This window comes from Ambystoma mexicanum, chromosome 1p, assembly GCF_040938575.1.
Source record: "Ambystoma mexicanum isolate Mex_15411 chromosome 1p, UKY_AmexF1_1, whole genome shotgun sequence".
Lineage (NCBI taxonomy): Eukaryota > Metazoa > Chordata > Amphibia > Caudata > Ambystomatidae > Ambystoma > Ambystoma mexicanum.
Genome location: NC_090921.1, coordinates 158,769,592 through 158,794,158, shown reverse-complemented (window position 1 = coordinate 158,794,158; position 24,567 = coordinate 158,769,592). Strand labels below are relative to the sequence as shown.

At 46.0% G+C, this 24,567-nt stretch overlaps 1 protein-coding gene across 2 annotated transcripts in view; it reads right to left on the bottom strand.

Moving 5' to 3' along the window:
- YBX2 (Y-box binding protein 2) overlaps positions 1–24,567 on the bottom strand; it is an 889,269-nt gene that overhangs the window by 35,232 nt on the left and 829,470 nt on the right. The window lies entirely within an intron of this gene.

Here is a 24,567-nt window from a genome sequence, read left to right as displayed (position 1 = left end):
GTTTTTGGGCCATTCATTTATTGTGAGAAACCACGAGGCTGTCCTAAAATGGTAATCATGCAAACATGAGCTCACTGAGCTTTGGCGCAGAAAAGGTTGCATTTCCTTTCCTGTTGATAATGGATACAAACACATCCACTTAAGGGGTTCTCCAAAGGGCGAAGATCTCTAAAAGGACTTCTTGATCCAATTCCCCACTCGTGGGAGATCATGCTCTGGCTGCTAGGATAGTCAGTTTTCTTTCGGCTAGATGAACAGCGGACAGAGATTCCATTTTCTAAAGCCCAAAACCAGAGCTACATTGCCTCCTTGCACATGGTATTGACCCTACACCACCTCATTTGTAGCGATAATGCATGCCAACAGTTATAAGTCATTATTAGGACATTCTTTCCATGGTTAGAAGGCAAAAAGGCCATCAGCGCCAGTCTGATCGCCCTCAGTTCCAACAGGTTTGTGTGTAGTTTTGACTCCGATGGGGACCAAAGTTCACAGATTGCTACAGTTATCTATGGCCAGGGTTGCCAAGTGCTTCCGTATCATGTTCTTCTTGCATGGCCACCACAGGAGATCCTGTGGTACCCTGTATGGGAACTGAAGGTCAGTCTATCCTGCCTGAAAACCACGACCATTGGCCAATGAGGGCCCACTGGAGGGACTTCTCGGACAGGGCTCTGGCACGAGGAAAATGCAGGATGCCACGAAGCCAAACAATCTCAGAAAGTCCAATGTCGGTAGATGTTGGGAGTTTTGAGATCTCATTACCATCTGCAAGATAGGTTGAGCCCTCAACTCTGGTGGCAAAGCCTTCCCAAGGGAAGAGTCCAGGACAGCTCCAATAAATTGAAGCTTTTGAGAAGGTGTCACCAGGGACTTCTTGAAGTGGCGGGGAGAAGCCCAATTTGTGGAGGGAATGGCAGGTGCTGTGGAAATGGTCCAGAACCTTTTCGGGAGAACAAGCTCTGATTAACCAGTCAACTACGTATTGGGAAGATGTGAATCCCTTCCCTCCTTAGATTCGCTGCCACCACCGCCATCAACTTGGTGAAGACCCTCAGGGCAGATGTGAGCCCAAAAAGGCAGAACTCGAAATTGATGGTAAGAACTGCCAACGGTGAACCTCAGGTACTCTGTGCTTGGGATGTATAGGCACAAGAAAGTAAGCATCCTGAAGATCTAGTGACACCATCCAGTCTTGTAACTGAAGTGTCTTGAGAATCTGCAAAAGAGTGGCCATCTTGAATTTGTCCTTCCTGAGGAACTTGTTCCAGGTCCAAGCTGAGTCGCAATTCTCAGTCTCTTGGGGACCGGGAAATAGGTAGAGTACCGACCCTGGTTCAGTTCCGCTACAGGTACCTTCTCCACTGCACCTTTGTCCAACATGGTGAGAATCGCCTGTAAGAGGAGTGGATCTGGGGGCAATTTGGAGGCCTTTGCAGAAATGGGTGGCAGTACCCTATAGCACCATGCATCAGAAGTAATGGCTCATGATTCCTGGGTCAATCTGCCTTCCACTCCGGTCTTCTCAACAAAAGTTAAAGGTTTTGGGGCCGAGGGAAAGGAGAGGATTGCTGTCTGGGCAATCTTTTCTCCACAACCTCTTTGGACATGTGTGAATCTCCTTTGCCCTTGTTTTTGTACTGTCTGACCTCTTCCTTTTGACTGAAAGCAGAGCAGCATCGAAAGGACCGCCGCTTCAGTTTTCTGAAGGCGTAAACTGTTGTGGCTGGCCGATGAATGCTTCCAAAAACGTTGCTGCAGCCTTTGAAGCCTCTAATTTCTACCAGCTGTCATGTGCCTTGGGCCCAAATTAATATGACCTATCAAAGGGCATATCTGGGAGCCTTGAATAATCGATCAGGGGCAGACCCAGATTTGTACAGCCATGTAAATCATCTAATTACAATGCTAGGCCCCATGCACCTTCCAATACCAATCAGGTTATTAAATCCCTCTCTCATTTCCTTTTCTAAACAATTCTCCACAGCTTGTGCAATCATTCCATAATGTGTAACTATATTTTGTCAAATCCAATGATGCGTTTGACAAAATATAGTTATCATAACGCTTAATGTCCCCATCTAAGGGGATGGTAGGATAATCTGGGATCATAGCCACCTGTACAACTAACCTCTCTGGTGTAGGGTGCTTAGAAAGAAAATCGGGGTCCACAGAGGGATTGCATTTTTTCACCGACTCCTTAACAGGAGGAGTGGTGGTGTGGTTTGGTTTCTTCCAAACATCCATTATTGGGTTCTTGAATGCTGTATGAAAGGGCGGCACAGGCTCCTTAGGAAGGCCATTATCCAAGATGTCCATTAGGTTATCCTGAGTAATGCCCTTTGCAGGACACCACGATCCTAGAAACTCGATCACCCAGTTCATTACAGTCCTATAGGCTGCCTTTGGATGGTAATGCATATTGAGTGTCAAACTCTGGGGCGGTATCCAGGCCACTGCATCTTTCAGGCATGAGACTGGGGTCTTCCAGCCTTGACTACTCAAATCAATTCCTCTGAAACATTTGGGGTTCCCTTTGGGTATGAACGTTTTGGAATGTCCTCTTCGAAAATGGAGCTGAAGGATTTAAAGAAATCCACCTTCAGACGAGGTTTTATACTTTGAAGTGGACTATAAAGTCGTCTTCGAGGAGGCCATCACTGAAGTCTTGCTATGATTCTAACTCAGAAGTCGACAATACTTGAGTAGACACCGGAGGTCATCAAACTCAGGCTTTCAGGCGTACAGGTCAAAGCTTTAATCTATTCCGTGTCGGTCTTGGAGGACGAAGTGGGACCAACAGCCTTCTTAGGTTCTTCGAAGAGTCAGGAGGTGCCGCCTTTGAGAATACCTCCAACATTTTTTCACTGAAATGTTCCCATTCGGGCACTGAGGCCGTCTGCTTGTGAAAACATACCTCATGTCTGTTTGGCGAGGAATCCAATGGCCAACAATGATGCAGTTTCTTACATCTTATTTGAAGAGGAAGAGTGACGCAAATCACTTCTGGATCTCGTCATCTTAGAATTTATGGATAGTTTTTCAGGCCCGTCTGTCCAGGCCTTACTGGTCATCGATTGACAGGAGCCACATTCAACTACTTCATGGGTTTCGCTGAGGCACCATAGACAAATGCTTTGCAGATTAGTGATTGACATCTTCGAATCACAATCCACAAAGCTCTTTAAGTCGGTTTTCGGTGCAGAGATTGTGACAATTCACAGAACATTCAAAAGTAGTGCTACGTTCAAACAAAATTGCTGAGGCAAGTTGAATCGTTCCGACAGCATACTGCACATGCGGAAAAACAGAACTGAGGCAACAGGCGCATTACATGGTACTTGTACTACCAAAGACCTCACGTCTGCAGGCGGGAATGGCAACAGTCGAGGGACAGATGCCACACGGCGCCCTATGCTGTCGAAATCACCCACTTTAAATTAATAAAAAGGCAATTTAAAACTACGTCCAAAGCTCACTGTACCTTTCGAGGATAAATGGCCACGGGCAGTGAAGTATCCCAGGGTTGATTTTACAGTGTTCCAGAGCAGGGTTGAAGTTACATAGAATTTAATGAGAGAAGAGTCAATGGGCCATCCGCTTTACTGAAGTCAAGTCAGTTTAACTTCACAGGGCGTGGATTCCATGATTAGGAAACCCAGACAAGGCCAGAGAAGATGCACCCCTCAGCCACCTCCCAGGAGTGTTGTGGATTGAAGAATGGACCCTAAAGCCCCAGAAGAAAATACAGATGAGCAGGAACACCCCAAATCAATGTCTTTGGGAAATGTGGTCAAGACTCACCTTCAAAGACTTTCTAACCGGGAACAGAGGGCCATTTGAGGGTATCCCCACTAATTGCCCACCCCAGAACCCAGAGATAGGCACACAAGAAAGCAGTTTCAGCAGAGCTGGCTACAACATCACAAAACAGTACAGTGAGTAAACCGCTCCTTTCCATGGGTGCAGTTTACAGGATTAAGTTTGCAGGGCTTTGCTGCCAGAGGCCATCTCCGCGACATAGGAAAGGAAGAAAAGCTCTTCCCACAGCAGCGACCTTCAAGCCAGAAGTGGAAAATTCATTGAAGACTTCCGGAAGATGTGGGATCGTGAGAAGACTATTCCTGGCAGCTCGCTAGATAAAAGATGAAGGCAGCACGATCCCAGGATGGGGACAACAGCTGGTGGCACTGTTGGATGTCCTAAGCTGATGGTCGAATGATTAAATCTTTGCTGTTCTGAGGGACCCACAGCCAACTTTCACAATTTGCACCATCATTGTTGGATCTCTTTGAAACACTTCTCTTCATCCTTTCTTATAAAAAGCAAATTGCAGGGGTAACATTCTTTTGACTGGATGTTCCTCATCTTTGATATATCCAATATCCAGCTTCAACTGCGGGCGCTCTGAGTCGGTGCAGTCGCCTCGAAGTCCCGAGGGCCTCCATCTCGAGGATGCCATCTAAGGCATATATAGCACCTGCAGCGCCCGTTCGCTTCAGTTCTGTTTGTGTCATTCTCAAGTAGAAATACCCGCATAAACACGGGTTTGACCGTACTAGGCTCTGAGGGAGCGAAAGCTGTAATAGCATGATAAATTCTACTGATGGGTAGACTGGGAGGGCAATGAGTAATACATGGGAGGAACATCCTGTGGAAAGAAAGTTACCAGGAGAAAGTAACTTGTTCTTTGAAAGGATTGTATCCTCTCACTGATTCCTCATCTTTGATAGACTTTCAAAGCAGTGTGTTTTTGTGGAGGGATAAAGAATTTGTCATCAATGGTTTCAATGAACATAATGGAGGACAGCTTTTCCAAAGCTTCCATCCTGACTTAGGGTAGCATCAAGGCAGCAAGGTTAGTGAAAAAGTGCATTGTAGACCACGTAGCTGCCTCACAAATGTTTTCAATATTAACACCTCTTTGCAGAGGAGATAGCCATGCACCTAGTGGATTGGGCCCTCAAGCCTTCTGGAGGATCCTTGCCTGCCAGCCAGTCACGTTCTGAAATAGCTAGAATAATCCATCGGCATAAGGTCTGCTTTGTCACAGCCTGATCCTGTCATCCAGGCGTCGTTTTGGCAACCTTAAAATGTAAAAGCTCAGAGCCCTACGTGGACCGACCTTGTGCAACCTCTCCTCTGCCATGCCAGGATGAGGTGGAGGATAGAAAGTGGGTAACACAATCTTTCACCCTAAATGAAGGTCATTTCAGACTTTCGGTATAAATTAAGGCTTATCCCTCAGACCGACCTTGTGAAATACTGTAAATGGTGGTTTTGAGGATAGGGTCTGCCACTCACAGTACGGGCTGAAGTTGGTACTACCAACAAGATGGCCTTTAAAGTTAGTAACCTTAAGGGACATGAATGGTGCACACAAACTTTACCAGATTGAAGTCAAACTCGAACCTGAATGGGAGATGGAGGGAACACATTAGTGAGTACCTTCAGAAATGGCATCACCAAAACATATCTAAATATAAAGTTTCCTCAGACTAGCTCTTTAAGACTGATAGCGTCGCCAAATAACCTTTAATAGACCCAACCTGGAGCCCCAGATTGGGTAAGTACAGTAGAAAGGATAACACCTCTGGTGTTTTGCATAGCAAAGGGTCCATATTCTTGCACCTGCACCAGCTGCAGAATGTGTTCCAATGGCAGCGGTACAAAGACTTCGTTGTTGGCCTTCTGGTCAAAAGCAAACTCTACATTAAGTCAACCGGTAGGTCCCAATCCTTGTACCTCAGCCTCTCACAAACCATGCGTTAATGCAGTGTCTTGACCGCTGGATGGCGAACCCGACCCTCCTTTCGCGAGAAGGTCCTCTCTTCGTGGAAGACATATTGGAGGACAGATGGACACGTCTAGAAGGTCCGACTACGACGTCCTCCGGGCCAATCCAGGGCAATTGGGATACATTTCCTGAACTCTCAACTTCCTGATCACATGAGGAATGACAGGGACTGGAAGAAACGCGTATACGAGTGGAAACTCCCAGTTCACCACAAACACGTCTCCTAGAGCTCCTCTTGGGGTACATTTCCTGGAGTAGTACAGTTTGCACTTTCAGTTGACACTGGTTGTGAACAGATCCACTTGAGGGGTTCCCCAAAGGATGAAGCTCTCTTGAAGGACTTCCTGAGCTAGTGGGAGACTGCTCTGCCTGCTCCGAGCGTCAGCCGCCGTGATCTCCTCTCCGCGTTCTTCTAAGTGAACTGCCGACATGGAGATTCCTTCTTGAATTGCCCAGAACCAGAGCTGCATTTCGAATCTCCACAGTGGTAGTGACCCTACACCACCTTTCTTGTAGTACATAGCCATTGTGTTGTCTGTCATGATCAGGACATTGTTTCCCCGTACAGAGGGCATATAAGCCTTGAGCACAAGTCTGATTGCTCTCAGATCCAACAGATTGATGTGCAGTTTGCACTCTGATGGAGACCGACTGCTGATTGTTAGATCGTTGGCCTGGGCTCCCCACCCCGTGAGTGAGGCGTCCGTCACTACTGTTCTCTCCGGCTATGGTTGACAAAAAGGTTCTCCCTTCAGAATGTTGTCCTCGCAGGCCCCCCACAGGAGCTCCTGTGTGACCCTGCTTGGAACCTGAAGTAGGTCTGACATGTTGCCCAAGAATTTAAACCATTGTGTCCTGAGAGCCCATTGAAGGGATTTCATTCTCAGGTGAGCCTCTGGCACCAGAAAAATGCTGGATGCCATGAGGCCGAGCAACCTCAAAAAGTCTAAGGCCAGGAGACGCTGTGCACTCTGCAGAATGTCTAGAGCCCTCTCCCTGGGTGGCAAGCTCTTTCCCAAGGATGTATCCAGTACAGCCCTATGAACTAGAGCTTTTGAGGTGGTCTCGTATGGGACTTCTTATAATTGAGGGAGAAACCCAGTCTGTGAAGAGCGTGGCAGGTGAGGTTGCGATGATCCAGGACTAGTTCAGGCGAACGTGCCCTGATCAGCCAATCGTCCAGGTAGGGGTAAACGTGAATCCCCCCTCTCCTGAGACTCTCCACCACTGCCATCAGTTTGGTTAAAAACCTCGGGGCAGAGGTCAGCCTGAATGGCACAACTCTAAACTGATAATGAGAACCGCAAATGGCGAACCCCACATACTTTCTGTGCTTGAAATGGACTGGCACATAAAAAGCATACTGAAGGTCCAATGACACCATCTAATGCTGGAGTTGGAGGGCCTGAAGGATCTGAGCAAGCATAACCATCTTGAACTTGTCCTTCTTGAGGAACTTTTTCAAATATCTAAAGTCCAAGATGGGCATCAGTATGTCATTCTTGGGGATTAGGAAATATGGAGAACACCATCCTTTGTTCCTCTCTGCTACAGGTACCAACTCTACAGCAGCTTTCTTTAGCAGGGTCAACATTTCCTGCACAAGGAACGGATCTGGAACCTTCAAAGAATGGCTCCCCGGTGGATGGTTCTGAGGTCTCTGAATGAAGGGGAGGCAGTAACCTTGGGCTATGGTTTCCAATACCCAAGCATACGAAGCAATATCTCGCCATTCTTTCAGATGCTGAGACGGGAGACCGGGTGTCGTGACTCAAGACCTCAGAGGTTTTGAGGGGGCTGAAGCAGTGGCTGTTGGTAAAGATGCTTCTGCTGGAGCAGGCTTTGCACCTCTCCCTGAGGGAATCTTCTTTGGCCTCTTTGACCAGCCATTCCTCTGCCTCTTCCAACTAAGGAGTAGTAGCGAAAGGATCTACCCCTCCAAAACAGTCTACTGGGGTGAAAAAGCTGAGGCTGCCTTACAGCAGCACCCAAAGATTTGGTTGCCGCCTTCAAGGTCTGCAGCTTCAAGGCTTTTATCACCCTTGCTGCCAAAGAGGATACCTGTCAAAATGCATCTTAAGGAGTGTAGATTGCACATCTGGTGCAAATCCAGACTTCCTTAACCAGGCAAATCTGCGAATTACAGTGCTTGCCGCCATGGCTCTGCTGATGTGGTCAGCAGAATCCAGACCTGACAGAAGCGACTCGCACATGGCTTCCTTGCCATCCTTAACAATGGCCTAGAAACTGTCTTTCCTCCCCTTCAGAAATATCCTCAGCCGCCATAGAAATACAGTCCCATAGAGTGTATGAGAACTTTGCCAAGGAACATGTGGAATTGGCCGATTAAAGAGCCATGCTCCCAGCAGAAAATACCTTTGACCAAGCATCTACTCTTCTCATCCCTATCCTGTGGGATGGTCGGATAAGCTGCCTGTTTCGAGGTAGCTGTTGCCGCCTGCACCACCAGACTTTGAGGTAGGGTGTTTCGATAAGTAGCTGGGGTCACTACTTTATGGGCGGTATTGCCTTGTCAAGTTCTTATTTACAGCCAGACTTGACTCTGGGGCTTCCCAATTGGTACTTACTCTCTCCTGAAGAGCAATGTAAAAAGGTAAGATGGGATCCTTTTGAGAACCTTTATCTAGGATGTCTGTAAGCTCATCTTGTTCAAAAGGGAGGGCAGTTCTGCTCCATACCAGGTAATCCAGTACCTTGGTCATCAACTGCCTGTAAGAGGCATCTGCATTCTCATCTGATTCACGCTTTCCAAATTCAATTCCGGTGAAATGTGCACTTCACTGGCTGTCTGCACATTTTCATATATATATTTCACTCTGGACTCTGAAATTAAATTCAGGGACATTTGGTGTGCCATACTGCAAACCAAAGGACGCATCATTATCAGATGGCCCACTGTCCTCAGAGGTCAGTTTTAATTAAATGCTTTCTTGGTAAAGGAGTGAATGTTTTTACAGGTAAATGCGTCAAAGGCTTTGATAATTTCGAGCCTGCGGTGTCTATGTCTTCGATGAAGACATTTTCGACTTAGATGGCACCGAAGGCTTCGATGGTGCTAGTGGTGTTGATGGGCCCGCTTGAGTCGATGGCACAGCTGGCGTTCACCTCGACTTATCTTTTTTGGCTTATGACTCCAAGGTCCCTCAACGATTTCTCACTGTGTCAAGGCCTCGACTGCTCTTGGTGGGGAACTGGCCTTTATCCTGGGCTCAAGGGCGTGCAGGTTTTGGCTCAAGTCCTTTCCTTACCGGCTTTAGAATGTGCGGTAGAAGTATGGCATGCCTGCTTCGATGGTTTTTAGCTCTCGAAAATTATTTTCTTGCCTGAATGCTTCCCATTCAGCAGGAGTGGAGGCCATAGTGGGACAGGGTATAGCTCTCAGGAGAGGAGGTGGACGTCTAAGTATGCGATTTATGGTGACTCTTCGACTTCCTCAACGATGAGTAGTGGTGGGAGCCACTTCTTGATCTGGACCTTTTTGCCTGCTTTCTTCAAGTAGAGACATCTCTCACTTTGTCAGAAGGTGGTTTCTTCGATGGGGTAGTCTATGGGTATTTCTTAGGGAATCTACCTACCGTCAATTTCCCCTTATGCTCCTTCAGAGCTTTGAACAGGCCGAGGTCTTGTGCTCGACACCAAGACACCACAAGCATACTCTATGCTGATCGGCCTGCCTCATCTCGCCTTTGCAGTCTTGACACCTTAAACCCAGTCTTCGGGGTGGTCGTTGTTGAAGACCTTTACGGATATTTCTCGAGGAAATACTGAAGCGTGCCATAGTTCTCGCAGCATAAGCTTACTCGGAAAAACAGAACTGATCAAACGGGTGATGTGCGTGCTATATATGCCTTCGATGAAATCCTCGACAGAGGCCCCTGAAGGACAGAGTCGACTGCATCGACGCACAGCGTCCGCTGCAGAATTTCTTTTCGGAAGCAGCTAAATCTGGATATTGGAGAGATCATAGATTAGGAATACGTGAGAGGGCACAATCCATTTGAAATGGATCGTGCTGCCAAGCAGCTTGCAGTGGATACTTGCAGAACATCCTTAACTATAGAGGGTGGAAAGACTAACCACAGAGCAAGAGAAGGGGTGGTCACTCATCCGTTGATCACACCACCTGCACAAAAAAAGCTTTCATAAAATCTGCTTCTCACCACAAGGCCCAACACTACCTCAGACACATCATGGCCCTTAAACCGCAAGGGAGTTGGGTAGAGTGTTTGCTGAACAAGATTTAAGAACCTTCCTGTGTGACTTCAGGAACAAATTCCAACAAGTCAAGCATACCCTGCTCTGTGCTTTTTCAAAAAACAGATAGGCTTCAGTAAAGATTTGGTGTGGATGCCTCGATTAGTGTATGCATACATTCTTTAATCGTAAGCTTTACAAACCTCAAAGCCAGTCCAGTGGTTTCAAAGACACAGGGTTCAGAATTGCTGGGAGATATTTAGCTCCTGGTTAGTGCCTAGGAGTGCCTGGTTGGCTTTACACCAACGGCTATATTTGGCTCCTCAAACCAACTGGTGATATTCAAACATATCTGCGAAATTAAATCTATAGGACTGGGAATTTGCATGATTTTATAGAATGGTTATTTTTTATTTATAGTAAGTATATAACCCATTACAGCTTTTATACTAAGTAACAGGTACCAATATAACATTTTTAACTAAACATTCAAATTCATCAAGTAAAATCATAAATCCTTCATAGAGGTTCATTAACAACAAGAATTCAATTTACAATGAAGTAGAAGTCAATTTATATTCCATTATTAAATGTTTGGAAGACTTCAAAACCAAGTGCAACTTGCAATACCTATGAGACCGTGAGATTCCTTCCAGAGCTCACTGGAAAATCTTTAATATAAGATGCGCTTAAAGAGCAATAAGGGTAGTATTTTGTGTATTCTGAACTCATAATAGCATGCCAGGTCAATTTTAGTTTGCTCTCAATCCAACTCGTATACCTTCCTTTTAAACACCGTCTTATATAGCATATAGGAGATGTCAGGTATATTAATCTCATTAAAGTTGATTTGAGAGCAAATGTCTTTGAACTGGTGTCTGAGTATAGTTGCTAAAGTTCCTTAGTGGATCTATTATAGTAAATGCTACATAATTTACAAAAGTGGCAGGGTCAGTGTGAGCAAGTTGCCAAAATAGTAAAACACTGTACGGTCAAAAGGCTTGTTATACTGACCAGGTTAAATTACGCATAGATGTACCCTTTGGGAGAGTAGGACTACAGGCCATCAGACTACTTAGGTTAACTTCTTTACTCTTTGATACCCGAGAGATATTTATACACCCCTCCCACCCCCAAACGTCAGGTCAAAGTAGTAAAGACAAGGGGATTTTAGCCTCAAAGAACTGATTTTAATGAGTACCCACTTTTTTTTCAAGCATATGTCAGATTTTCTCCAAGTTGTTGATGTGCCTTAATCGTGACTTTGTTCATTTGGCATTTCAGTTAAGCTTGTTTTCAATAATTATGCCCAAATACTCATACTGTGTAACCGTGTCCTTGACCGGAGTTCCAATATGCCAGTGATATTGCATTGCCTTTTCTTGAGTTATACTTGGGGGAGGGTGTATGAGGAGTTATGATTTTTGTTTTATCTGAATAATATTGATACAAATTTTAGACCTATTGCTCCCCTAGATCCACTGGGAAAATTGTTTGAGACATATCTCCTCCAAAAACTGACTGCATGGGCTAAAAAAACACACCGCTTCGATGCTCGACAAACAGGCTTTACGCCAAATGTGGGCACAAATGTGAATCTTTTGATTCTAAATTTAATAAAGCATGAAGCCCTAAGAAACACCACCAAGTGTATGCCGCCTTCATAGATCTTCATATGGCAATTGACACCATAAATAGGAACAAACTTTGGCAAAAACTTGCAAAATGGAAATGTCCACTAGAGATCAGCGAACCCATCAAGCTACTCTACTCCAATACATCCGTTACTGTCAGACCAACAAAACAAGGACTCACTACAGGCGAAATAAGAACACACAATGGCCTAAAGCAGGGATGTCCTCTTGCTGCAACCTTGTACAATCTATAGACCGCTGATTATTTCACCCACATCAAATCTGACTTACTTAATCCGCCAAAAATCAATTCCTTTCCGATTGCATATCTCATGTATGCTGACGGCATTGTACTGCTGGATAAAACCCCATCAGGCTTACAAGAGAACCTGCTGATGAGAAACATACATGAACACCAACGTGTTGCAAATCAATGTCAAAAAACCCAAAATAATGACATTAACCAAACATCAAACTACAAACACCCGACTTAGACTCAAAAATTTCATTATGGAGAACAAACCACTTGAAGTAGTTACAACTTTCAAATACCTTGGTGCACTAATTAATCAGCAGAAGGCCGAAACAGCTTGGGTGACTTCGATGGAAGGTAAGATCCAAAGGCTAGCCAGACAAGGAATGATGTTACAAAGACGCTTTTGCAAATTCTCCTTAAAACCCATCCTGGCGTTCTACTGGCAAAAGGTCAGTCCAACCATTACCTACGGAAGTGATGCCATGATTATAGCAACAGACCTTAGCAAACCTTAGAAGCAGCTTTCTGGCGCAAGATTCTGAACCTGCCAAAAAGTTTCCCGAACTGGCCCTACAATCCCTCTCCTCGAATGTATGGTGGAAGCAGATGGACCTCTTGCGTAAGCTGATCAATGAAAACGAAAATCCAATCCCAGCACTTCAAATCCTACGAGACACCCCGCATGCCATGAATAACACAATGTTTAAAACATGGAGAGCCGCCTTAGTCCAACAAATGGCGAAAGACGACATTACAATAGAAATGCTTACCAACCGCCCTCAGCGCGCGAGGATAAGAATGCAGCAGAATGATTGGGCTAAAACATCTGCAGAAAAACAAAAGATACTCCATGAACCTGCAATGCTCTGTTGACATCCGCACAATTCATGAACTCCCGCATTACTTGGCACTTTTCCCAGATCCAATTGTCCGTACTGCTTTCATGAAAATCTGTCTGAACACCTATCCAACCAGACAAAGACTAGCCAATATTCGACAAATACCCATGAAGGAACAATTCTGCCGCTTTTGCTTGGACAAAAATATACCTGAAACTTTGAAACATCTCATTATGATCTGCCCAGCACTTGCTGACAAGAGAATTTTATTTGGCAATCTATTCAAGATTTCTGAACAGCAAGAAGGAGACTCCAGATGGCTGAAGATCCTAAGAGGCCAAGACAAGAAATTGATCTATACAGTTGTTCAATTTCTTGCAGACATTGACTATCCAAAAGAACCAAATTCATAAATTGGACATTGTAGAAACTCTGTCTTGCAATAATTTCATGTTATGCTAATACTAAGAAGTGATATTTTAACGAAACCAAATGAAAAGCTTGATTAAACTAAATCATTTTTTAAAAAAATGTATACAAGTTATCAAGCCGAGTTTAGGGGGCCTGCTGGAGTACAGTCTACAAAAAACCAAATCTGCATACCCCAGACAAGGTATGCAATGCATATCAAGTCTAGGAGGGGTTACCTTACAATTAGCTAGGGAAGCTGAGAAGAACAAGTTACTTTCTTACCTGGTAACGTTCTTTCGATGGGATGGTCCGACGACGTATTCCATATCTATGACATGTAATCACCACAGCTGTGCTGCTTCGGAAACTTTTTTCGGCGTCTGCGTCCATGACGTCGATGCGCTGTCGTCGAGGACCTCCTCCGACGTCATCCGATGTGATAAGTAGGACGCACGACGCCCGTAGCCTCAGTTGTAGTTTTTTCCCCCAGAACGTGTAACATTAGTCAACTGCCAGGCAGACACAAAGCCTTGGAACGTAAGCTGCAATTGCAAAAGAAATTCTGCAGCGGGGAAGGCAGGGCGGGAGCGATATGGAATACGTCGTCGGACCATCCCATCGAAAGAACGTTACCAGGTAAGAAAGTAACTTGTTCTTCGAGGGGATTGGGTCCTCCCACGTATTCCATATCTATGACAGACTCCCAAAGCAGTACCAGAGCAAGGAGGGGGGAAAGAATTTAGAATCAAAATTTAGAATAGCCAATCAAATAGCAGAGCAAAGGACCGCCTTGCCAAAGGCCAGATCCTGTCTTCGGATGTAATAGAGGGAATAGTGACGTACAAATGTATGTACTGAAGCCCAGGTGGGTGCATCACAGATGTTGCGAATAGGAACACCCCTCTGCAGGGCAGTAGATGCAGCCATAACCCTGGTAGAATGGGCCCGCAAGCCAGCCGGTGGGTCCTTACCCGCCAAGCGGTAACACTCCGAGATGGCTAAAATAATCCAGCGAGACAAAGTCTGTTTCGTCACAGCTTGCCCCAAACGCTTTCCAGCGTAACCAATAAAGAGTTGATCGTCCACTCTGACCCGGGACATGCGTGAAACATAAAAGCTTAAAGCTCTCCTAGGATCAAGCCTATGGAGCCTCTCCTCTTCCTTACCAGGATGCGGAGGAGGAAAGAATGCCGGAAGAACAACCTTCTGGGCCAAATGAAATTCCGTCACTACCTTCGGAAGAAAAGAAGGACGAACTCTAAGGACAACCCTGTCCTTGTCAAATACAGTGAAGGGTGGCTTAACTGAAAGTGCCTGTAACTCACTCACTCTGCGAGCGGAAGTAACCGCAACTAAAAACACAGTTTTCAGAGTTAACAGCCTCAAAGGGCAAGAATGTAAAGGGTCAAACGGAGCACCCATAAGAAACTTAAGAACAAGGTTCAAATCCCAACCGGGCACCAGGAAAGGTGACGGAGGGAACACATTAGTGAGCCCTTTCAGAAACTGTGAAATTAAAGGGATTTTAAACTAAGAACACTCTTCAGACGAGCGCTTAAAGATGGACAGCGCCGCCAGGTAACCTTTAATGGTACCCACTTGCAAGCCCCTGTGGGCCAAAGAAAGTAAAAAGGACAGAACCATGGAGATGTCACATGCAAAAGGATCCACATTCTGAACTCTGCACCAGTCGCAGAACTTACGCCAACGGCAACGGTACAGAGACTTTGTTGCTGGCCTTCGGGCCGAAAGCAACACCTCCATCACGTCTTCAGGGAGGTCCCAATCCTTAGACCTCAACCTTTCAGAAGCCAAGCGTGAAGGTTGAGGGATCCGACCTCTGGATGGAGAACCTGACCCCCCTCCCGTGAGAGCAGATCGTCTCGGTAGGGAAGACGACGTGGAGGGCAGATGGACAAGTCGAGAAGGTCCGGGTACCACGTTCTCCGAGCCCACGCCGGAGCAATGAGGATCATCCGGGAACCGAACTTCCGTAACCTCGCAGCACTTGCGGGATGACGGGGACTGGAGGAAACGCGTACAGCAGCGGGAATGACCACTCCACCACAAACGCGTCTCCTAAGGCTCCTTTTGGAGGAAATTCCCGCGAGCAAAACCTTTCGCACTTCCGGTTGACACTGGAGGCGAAGAGATCCACTTGAGGGGTTCCCCAAAGGGCGAAGATCTCCAGGAGAATCTCCTGAGCCAACTCCCACTCATGAGAGATCGCGCTCTGCCTGCTCAGAGCGTCCACCGTCACGTTTTCGTCTCCGGCCAGATGAACTGCCGAGATCGAAACTTCCTGCTGGATGGCCCAGAACTCGAGCTGCATCGCCTCCCTGCACAGAGGAAGTGACCCTGCCCCCCCCCCTTTTTGTTGAGGTAGTGCATGGCCACTGTGTTGTCCGTCAGGATCAGGACACTCTTTCCTCGCACAGTCGGCAGAAAAGCCTTCAGGGCTAGCGTGACGGCCCTCAGCTCCAACAGATTGATATTGAGTCTGGACTCCGACGGAGACCAACGACCGCTGACTGTCAGCCCGTTGGCATGAGCTCCCCATCCCGTGAGGGATGCATCCCGTGAGGGATGCATCCCATGAGGGATGCATCCGTCACGATCGTCACCTCCGACCAGGGAAGCCAAAATGGAGCCCCCTTCATCAAGTTGCCTTCGACGGCCCACCACAGAAGGTCTCGGGCGACCGAGGGCGGCACCTGAACCGGGTCCGACATCCTGCCGGAGGACTGCGACCATTGCGTCTTGAGTGCCCACTGAAAAGATCTCATCCGCAGGCGAGCCTCTGGCACCAGAAGAATGCAGGATGCCATGAGGCCGAGCAACCTCAAGAACTCGAACGCTGGGAGCGTCTGGGCATGCTGAAACTTGTGCACCATCTGCTGAATGTGAAGAGCCCTCACCTGGGGAGGAAAACACTGCCCCAGGGAAGTGTCTAGCACTGCTCCGATGTACTGGAGCCGCTGTGTTGGCGTCAAATGGGACTTCTTTAAATTGAGGGAGAAGCCCAGCCTGTGAAGGGAGTGGCAGGTGACCGACAGATGATCCAGGACTTGCTCGGGAGAGCTCCCCCTGATCAACCAATAGTCCAGGTAGGGGTAGAGGTGAATCCCCCCTTGCCTGAGATGCGCTGCCACCACCACCATGAGCTTGGTGAAAACCCTCAAGGCGGAGGTCAATCCGAACGGCAGGACCCGAAACTGAAAGTGCGAGTCGCCAACCGCGAACCTCAGGTACTTCTTGTGCTTGGGATGGATCGGCACATGGAAGTAAGCATCCTTGAGGTCGAGTGACATCAACCAGTCCTGAAGCTGAAGGGCCTGGAGGACTTGAGAGAGAGTAACCATCTTGAACTTGTCCTTCCTGAGGAGTTTGTTCAAACCGCGCAAGTCCATGATGGGTCTCAATCCCCCGTCTTTCTTCGAAATCAAAAAATAAGGGGAATACCATCCCTTGTTCCTCTCCGCTACAGGCACCAGTTCTATGGCGCCTTTCTCCAGCAGGGCTTGAATTTCCTGCGCAAGGAGCGGATCCGGACTCTGCAAAGAGAGGTTCCCCGGTGGATTGTCGCGAGGCCTGTGCCGAAAGGGAAGACAGTAGCCGTGGGTTATGATCTCCAGAACCCACACATCTGAAGTAATGGCACGCCACTCTCCAGGATGCTGCGCCAGCCTTCCCCCAACCGGCGAACCATGGGACATGGCCTCATGACTGAGTGGGAGCGGCTGCGGCGTTACCTGAGGGCAAAGAGGCAACTGCCCGAGCGGCCTTGGTACCACAGGTACCCTGTCGTCCACCTCTGGTACCCCTGCGTTGGCCTCTTTGACTGACAGCTCCTCTCGCTTTACTGAAGGACGAGTAATAGCGAAAGGAACCACCCCTCCACTGCTGTCCCCTAGGACGAAAAGGCGGAGGTTGGCGAACTGCAGCGCCCAACGACTTCGCTGCAGCTTTTGAGGTCTGCAACCTCTCAAGGCTCTCGTCAACCTTGCTGCCAAAAAGGTGTTCACCGTCAAAGGGCATGTTGAGGAGCCGGGACTGCACATCAGGAGCAAACCCCGACTTCTGCAACCACGCAAACCTGCGTATCACGGTGCTCGCCGCCATGGACCTACTGACGCATTCAGCTAAGTCCAAACCCGACTGAACGGACTCACATGGCATCCTTACCATCCTGGACCATAGCAAGGAAACCATCCCGTTCGTCCCCTTCGGGAATATGTTCAGCCGCTAACGCAACACAGTTCCACAGAGTGTGTGTGAAACGAGACAAGGCACGGAGTTGGCCGCCTGAAGCGCCATACCACCAGAAGAAAACACTTTCTTCGCCCAGCCATCAAAACGTTTGTCGTCCCTATCAGGAGGGATGGTAGGGTACGACGCCTGCTTTGCCGGGGCCGTGGCCGCCTGCACCACCAAACTCTCCGGAGTGGGGTGCCTGGTCAAGTAGCAGGGGTCGCTACTGGCTGGACGGTATTTTCGCGACAAGGACCTGCCCAACGCCGGGAGACTCTCCGGAGCAGTCCAAGCCGCCGCCACCCTTCTCTGTAAAGCCATATGGAACGGCAGTACCGGGTCAGTTGGGGGACCAACATCAAGGATGTCTGTCAGATCATCCTGCACAAACTCCCCTGGGGGAGCAGACCATCCCAAGTACTCAGAAACCCTAGCCATAAGGCGCTAGTACGAGGAATCGGCATGAGAGCCAGGCTCAGGCCTACAAAACTCCACCTCCGGAGAGGTGTCCAGTCCACTGGCATCATGCAGTGACTGCCTCAAATCGTCAAACTGACTATGGCCTGAGACAATTTCATCTGGAACCTGACTAGGAACCAGGCCATCAGAATCCTCATCCGCCTCTGAAATATATTCCAGGTGGCGAAAAGAAGGCACCCGAGAGTGCTTGCTCTTAACCAGAGCCTTCCTAGGGGGTTCCCCCGTGCCACGGGGTACCTTCGACACGAAAGGCGTCGAGCGAATCGGCGCCGACGTCGAGAGAACAGGCATCGGCGTCGAGGAAATCTGCGTCGACGTCAGATGCAGCGCCGCCAGCATCGGCGGCGTCGACACAGCCCTCGAAGCCGGAGCCCCGAGCGCGTCCTTCCACGACCTGAGCGTCGACGGCTTTGACGACTTCCTCGGAGCAGGAGCCTCGAGAAAGCCTGTCGATGCCCTCGACGCCTCAGACGTCGATGTCTTCCTCGAAGACCTCACAGGTGCACATGGTCTTGAACGCGTCGAGGACCGGGACCTGGAACGGGTACGTCGAGAACAAGTCTCCTTGTCCGAACGGGACCTCTCCCGGGACTCGTGCCGACCACTCTTGCGAGCGGTGTCTCTCGACCTCTCACGTCCGACCCCACTCGGGGGCGCGGACGGCTTAGTACCCTGCGACTCAAGAATCGCCAGCATTTTCTTCCCGAAGGAAGCCCATTCCTCCGGCGTCGCACGGCTGGTGGGGTAAGCGACATGCCGGGCAGAGTCCTCCGAAAAGGACCTGGAAGACGACCGTGTCGGCGCTTCCGAGAATGCCTCGAAGAGGCTGAGGAGTGGCGAGACCGACTCCTAGAAGGAGACCCACGAGACTTCCGACGATGACGCGGAGAGTCACCCCTTGAATCATCCGTCGAAAGCCCCACAGACTTCGACTTCCGGGGCTTGGACACCCGACCTACCGACAACTTCTTCTTACGTTATCGTAGGGCTTTGGACGTGAGCGACTGGCAGTCGATACAGTCATCCGTGTCGTGGGCCTCCCCGAGGCACCAGAGGCAGGCGTCATGCAAGTCCGTCACCGACATCTTGGACCCACACTCCCCGCACTTCTTGAAACCCGGACGCGGGGTCGAAGACGAAGTAGAAGACATCTTCACACGAAGGATTTTCACAAAACGAACAGGTTCGAAGAACCGAGAAGAACAGAACTCCAAAGAGTCGAGGCGGTAACCGAGATTCACGAAGCAACACGTTCGCGGAAAAAACGGAACTGAGGCTACGGGCGTCGTGCGTCCTACTTATCACATCGGATGACGTCGGACGAGGTCCTTGACGGCGCATCGACGTAGGACGCAGAAAAAAGTTTCCGAAGATCTGGAATACGTCGGAGGACCCAATCCCCTCGAAGTACCGGTTAAACAATGCTGGAGCCAATATGCAGCCCTGTTTTAGGCCAGGAGGAGTATTTGTGCTTTCCGACTGATCTCCTGCATGGAAGAGCCTTACGCCAACTGTTCTCCAAATACAGCGCCATTATCATTCTTAGTAGGTCATATGGTATACCTAAAGTGGCAATTCATTCCACAGTAATTTGCCAATTACTGAGTCAAATGCAGAACTACTGTCCACGTATACCACATAAAATGCTTGATTGCAGGCCTTTCAAGAGTATTCAATAGTAGAATCCAAGGCAAGTGCATTTATATTTGTACCATGCCCCTTATAGAAAGAACCCTGTCTGGGTGAGGGGGTTTAATGTTATGTTCATTTGACCAATGAGTCCGTTCCCTTAGGAGGACCCTAGCACAATACAATCCTGTGACATTGAGCATAGCCAGGATAACAGTTTTTAGGATCTGATCATGGTACTTTTTACACTGGGAAATTATACTCGCTAAGATTTAGGTAAACCGACATGCAAGCCAACTGCCGTAAACAAATGTACAAATTTACCCCAACAGTTTGCACTGAGCTTGATTTGGTCTTATAGAATACATTTTTATTTATAGTAAGTATATTAGCCATTACAGTTTTTATACTAAGTAACAGATCCCAGTATAACATTTTTAACCAAACATTCCAATTCATCAAGTAAAATCAATCCTTTATAGAGGGTCATTAACAACAAGCATTCAATTTACAATGAAGTAGAAGTCAATAGTCAAGTAGTGCAATAACATCCATTTATATTCCATTATTAAATGTTTGGAAGGCTCCAAAACCAAGTCCAACAAAACTTGCATTAATTCACTATATAGGCAATCAGAACAGGGGCCAGATATTTTTTTTAAGTGGCTTTAACGCTAAAAAGGTCCTCTAATTTTAATGTATAAATCCACCTGCCAGTAGGGAGGAAATAAACTGTTTGAGAATGGCATAAATCTACCCATCATCTCGCCAATATACTTTACCCAATCTTCTCTAGAGCAACCAGTTATTCACCCGTTGTAACCTTCTTTCTACTGGATGTGCCTCGCACAAATTACTCATCTGATATCTCCATATCCAGCTTTAGCTGCATTGGAAAAAAGTTCCACTAGGGGGCGCTGCGCGTCGATGACTGTCGACTTCAGGTCCCTTGAGGGAATCGGTCTTGATGTCTACGTCATCGATGGTATATAGCGCACGCAGCCGGCTTCAGTTTCGTTTTTACGTGTATTGGTTTATCATACGCCCGACAGCTGCACATCCCTGAAAGAGTTTAAACTGCAATGACATGGAAATTCTACTGCGGGGTAGGCGATGAAAAGAAAGAATGTACGCATTCTACTCACAATGTAGTAACGAGAATGTGTGCTCGAAAATATGTATAGTAGGAATTGTTTGAGTCATGTTAAGAATGCCTACTATAAATATTTACTCGCTCACAATCTTTTGTTACTTTAATTTGTTACTAGCAACTGTGTCTCTGAATAGGGAACCAGACCATTTACTATTGTTCTAACATGACTCAAACAATTCCTACTATACATATTCTTTCGCGCACACATTGTTACTACATTGGGCGTACATTCTTGTTTCAACAGTATCCTCATCAATCTTGACGATATAGAACTGAAATGCACTAATACAAGCAATGACATTCTTTCATATCAATACAGTCTGACGCACACGCTATACACGTAATGTTTTGTTTACCTGTGACGTCATGCGTTATTACGCATGACGTCACCACGTTAGGACGTCACTCTCGTGACGTAGTGGCAGGTTTATATTGTTCTACAAAGACAGTCATTCACTTTAGGACTTTGACGCGCCACTATGGTTTCAGGGATTGGGCAGTTTATTTTATCTTCACCGAATACGGGTGAGCATTTGTAAACTTTTCAGATGGAAGCTCCTTTCAGGATAGGCAGGCTCAAGATGAACGGAGGAGTTTGTGTGCTATATTGTGCACATTAATCTCTTAACGCATAGCCGTTGTACTTTGGTTCTAGGTACTATATCAAGCGGGAACTACGAAATTTTGTTCCCATTTGAAGGGTTACTAAAGTGTGCAACCTAATCGTGAGATTATTGATCTTTCGCTTACCACTGCGACCAGGCACAATTTCACCAGGTCTCAGGTACGAGTTGGGCTATATTGAACTTATTTATTTAAAAAAAATGTCAGTGATATTTAGGCCACTTACCATATGTATGGGTTTTATTGTAGATGCAAAATGTTCATTCTTTTGGAACCCACCAGCTCATTAGAAAATAAATTCTTCTCTTACAGGAGTGGCTAGTCCGTACAGGTATGTCCATCATACCCAATTCCAATTGCCAATCTCTTTCAAATCGAACACAACCAATTACTGTGGAAAACAATTTTTTTAAAATAGGCTCTCACCTTTTCAGAAGAATGTACTAGAGTTAAAGAATTAGGGTAAGAGCATCACATTAATTTCCTCTTGGTCTGATTGGGTTCATGTTTTCGAATATAGGAGTTTTGTCAATCTTAAGAACTCACAAGGGAGATCTGATATTTTTTATTCAAATGCACATGGGTGACACCCCAATAACTACTCTAGCAATCAGCTGCCTCAAGTGAGGAGCCTCACACTATTGGTATATTGGGTGATTTTAGTGGCAAGTCAGTTGGCTCGGTGCATTATATCATGGTACAACACCTATGATGTTTCGCATACTAATGTTTAACATGTATACTATGTACGTTTTATGTCCGATTATGAAAACTTCAATTCTCATTTTTTTGTTTCTTCCCTTTTTCTGCTGATTTTTTTGATCAAAATGATCGAATCCTCTGCCAACAACCCGCAATGTGGTATGTTTGGTTTAGATGTCAATATTTTTTCAAATTGTTCCCTAATTTTACTAAATCAATGTTGTGTTATTTATTTTGTAAACTTGATATTTCTATTACTCCAATGGATCAATTGTATGGTCTACTTTTTTTTAAATTTATTTATTATTTGGCTGTATGAAACAACCTTTCAATAATTACAAAGATGAATAAAAACATATAACATATTACAATTCAATTCATCAATATATAACACGTTTCAATATTTTACGCCTGGCACCCAATGTATATAAAACCTTAATAGCAGCATTTTTTTCTTTTTTTTCCTTCCTTTTTCTTTCTTTCCTTCCCTTCCATCACCGTCCCCTCATAAAAGCATTCACAATTACTTTGGGTATAATTCATTTAAAAAACCTGTTGTTGCTAATCTAATTGACATTCTCTTTGCACCAAAAATCAGTAGCCATAATTCTTCCATATCGGTTACAATTTGCGCTCTAAAGCAATGGAGATAGTATTTACGACGTATAGCATATAATGCAGGACAGTAGGCGATGACATGTTTCAACGTTTCTGCAGTTTCAGGATCCTTACAAAATCGACAGATGTTCTCACTGGCATCTATTAGTTTTCGCCTAAATAAAATATCCTTTGTATGCCACAAATTTAGACGAAAACGAATATAGTCATCTCTAAATTTTGGAGATGGATATTTTAAGAAATAAGATTCTACAACTCTAAATTTTTTGTGGCCAAACTGGGCAGTGTTCCAGTCTTTAGATTGGGAACATTTTTCCAAGGTATATATCCAATCTTGCCGATACAGTTTAATTTTAGCTTGCGTTGGATTATGGATTAAAGTATCTAAAGAGATGTCCGCATCAGAAAGGATATTTATAGCTGTATTTAACCAGCATTTTGGGTATTGATGATCTGAATATAGTAAATATTTACCCAAGATACAGGATATATCTACACATTGTAATGACAGGATGCATTTTCTCAACAGAGCTATCAATTTCCATGCAATAGTACTGTATAACGATAGCAGCCCTAATTCAAAACAAATCATTGCAATGGGGACACAGGTAGGCAAATTAAGAATTGAGCGCCAGTATTTACCCTCTAATCGATCCCACACTAAACGGGGCAACATCGATACAGCTTCAGAGCCATACGAGATAATGGGTTTTGCTTTCATGGAATAAAATGATATTATATGATTGCACGTAAACTTTCCAAACTTATATAAAATAACGCTAGATTGGGAGATTAGGGTTTGCAGTTTCAATTCAAGTTCTTTTTGAAACACTTTATCACTGTTACCTTGGCTGATCATAATACCCAAGTATCTATATATTGAAGTTGAGAAAATTTGCTCCTTTTTTATGTACCACTTGAATTGAGAGTATTTTGTCATTTTACGATTTTGGCACATCATAATTTGAGTTTGTTAAGTTTATAGTCATGGCATTTTCTACAGTATACTCCGATAACCCATTAATCAAACGTTGCAAACCTGCCGGAGTTTTTGACAATAGAACAAGATCGTCTGCATAAAGGATCCATGGTATCTGTTCTTGGTCTAGTTTGGGAGCATCAGAGTTAACATTCTGAAATTTTTCACCCATATCAAGGATAAATAGGTTAAATAGAGTAGCTGCCAGGATGCATCCCTGCTTCAGTCCTCGATATGTTAAGATGGGAGGAGTTAGCATCCCATCGCGAGTAAGACGGATCCGAACTGATGTATTTTCATGAAAGATAGAGATTAACTTGACCAATGAATAAGGGCAGCCCAATAGCAGCAGTTTATGCAGCATTAGATTGCGGTCTATAGAATCGAATGCTTCCTTGAAGTCTACAAAGGCAATGAATAACGGTTGCCTTTGCTGACAGCAGAGAGCCTTGATTGCAGTCAAGGAGACAATATTTATAGCCGTTCCCTTACCAGCCACAAATCCTGTCTGAAACCTATCTCTCATGTTCGATGAGTTGATCCATTGTTGGAGATCTCTTAGAATTAATAAAGCAAAGATTTTCCCTGGAACATCTAATAAGGCGATTGGCCTATAATTTGCAGGGTTTTGTCTATCGCCTTTTAGATAAATGGAGTACACCACGATTTAGGGATCTTTTGGGCAATTAAAACTTGAGAGAAGATTTCAAACAGGATGGGAGCCCATAAATCCGGAAATTCTTTTAGCATGGCATTAGAAAGCCCATCAGGGCCTGGAGCGCGGGATCTACTAGCTTTGTGGATAAGATAAAGAATATAGTCCATTGTAAAATCTATTGAGAAGGATCCCTCAGGTTTTACAGAAGGTATGCAATTAGTAGAAGGGAGAAGAGCATAAAGACCAGCAAAATGGGAAATCCATATGGAAGAAGCAACATCATTAGTCTGCATTTGACATTGAGTGGTGTTATATGTGTCT